This window comes from Etheostoma spectabile, unplaced genomic scaffold (genome assembly GCF_008692095.1).
Source record: "Etheostoma spectabile isolate EspeVRDwgs_2016 unplaced genomic scaffold, UIUC_Espe_1.0 scaffold314, whole genome shotgun sequence".
In the NCBI taxonomy this organism is placed as follows: Eukaryota; Metazoa; Chordata; class Actinopteri; order Perciformes; family Percidae; genus Etheostoma; species Etheostoma spectabile.
Genome location: NW_022605583.1, coordinates 748,522 through 750,312, shown reverse-complemented (window position 1 = coordinate 750,312; position 1,791 = coordinate 748,522). Strand labels below are relative to the sequence as shown.

General features: G+C 38.7%; 1 protein-coding gene across 1 annotated transcript in view; it reads left to right on the top strand.

The window, feature by feature from the left end:
• loxl3b (lysyl oxidase-like 3b) overlaps window positions 1-1,791 on the top strand; it is a gene marked incomplete in the record, with an annotated part of 30,220 nt that overhangs the window by 17,999 nt on the left and 10,430 nt on the right.

The window sequence follows — 1,791 nt, the reverse complement described above, 5'->3', positions numbered from 1 at the left end:
ATATATATATATATATATATATATCAAACCATTATAATACCCAGTGTTCAAAACTACAATTAATAAACTTACAGAATAAATAATAATTAATAAACTTACAGAACTTACAGCATAAGGAAGGTCACAGAAAGTGAAACATTGCTGTTAATAATTATTCTCTAACCAAACAAAACCGTAAGTGCTGTCATGTCACTTAGAATGAAAGAGCCTAAATATTAAAATATTCATCCTAGTGTGTGTGTGTGTTTCTCATGAGAACATGGAGGTGTGTGTAGTTTTTCTGTAAACTGTTCCAAGATTCCATCAAAGAAGAAACAAGCAGTCTTTTGAAGGGCAGTTTTCAGAAACGCTGGGTGGGGATGTCTGCTCTCGTGTGTGTACATTCTGATTTCTACCACAGCAGCATAACCCGCTCAGTGCTGAGATGGATGTCAGACCACCACCTGGCTGAATTAATCCAAGAAACATTCCTAAACGTCACTGCTGAAGGAATTCCTTTTAACAGAAATTTCTTAATACAATCATCTCATGGTGCTGTGACTATGTAGTGATGGAGTGAGAGATTATAGAAGGTGAATGTAAACCAGGGTGTTGCTGACAGAGAACATGCATGCTTAGCAAACATGCCCTAGGTTGAAAACAGCTAAATGAGGCATACTTAACTCTGGAGTGCCAGATATGTGTGGAAAGATGTTAAAATTTCCCAGTAGAGCAATATAAATCTGTGAATAATATCACATCTTAATTCTACAGCAGATATACTGTACATTCTGGGCATCTAGATGTGCCGTTGGTCCCATCAGCTGTTATGATGAAAAGTATGGTGGCTTACCTGGTTGGGAATGTGCCTCAGGGCCGAGACACACCAACCCGATAATCTGCCGTTGGACAGTCTGTGCAGAGGCTCGGTCCTTGCCGCAGTGCCCCCTGTCCTCTTATATAAAGGCCTAAACCGCCCAAAAAATGATCTTAAAGGTCCCATGACATGGTGCTATTTGGATGCTATGATATAGTGGTCCCCTAATACTGTATCTGTAGTCTCTTTTATATAGACTTAGTGGTCCCCTAATACTGTATCTGTAGTCTCTTTTATATATGACTTAGGGGTCCCATAATACTGTATCTGTAGTCTCTTTTATATAGACCTTAGTGGTCCCCTAAACTGTATCTGTAGTCTTTTTATATGACCTTAGTGGTCCCCTAATACTGTTATCGAGTCTCTTTATATAGACCTTAGGGTCCCCTAATACTGTATCTAAGTCTCTTTATATAGACCTTAGTGGTCCCTAATATGATCTGGTCTCTTTTTATAGACCTTAATGGTCCTCTAAGTATTCTGAAGTCTCTTTTATATAGACCTTAGTGGTCCTCTAATACTGTATCTGAAGTTTTTTTATATAGACTTAGTGGCCCTAATACTGTATCTGAAGTCTCTTTTATTTAGACCTTAGTGGTCCAATACGTATCTGAAGTCTCTTTTATATAGACCTTAGTGGTCCCTAATACTGTATCTGAAGTCTCTTTATATAGACCTTAGTGGTCCCCTAATACTGTATCGAAGTCTCTTTATAAGACCTAGTGGTCCTAATACTGTATCTGAGTCTCTTTATATAGACCTTAGTGGCTCCTAATACTGATCTGAAGTCTCTTTTATATAGACCTTAGTGGTCCCCTAATACTGTATCTGAAGTCTCTTTCAATCGCCTTGGTACAGAATTCCAGCCACTAGAGCCAGTCCCACAATGAGCTTTCCTTAGGACGTACCATTTCTGAGTCTGTAGCTTTTGAGGA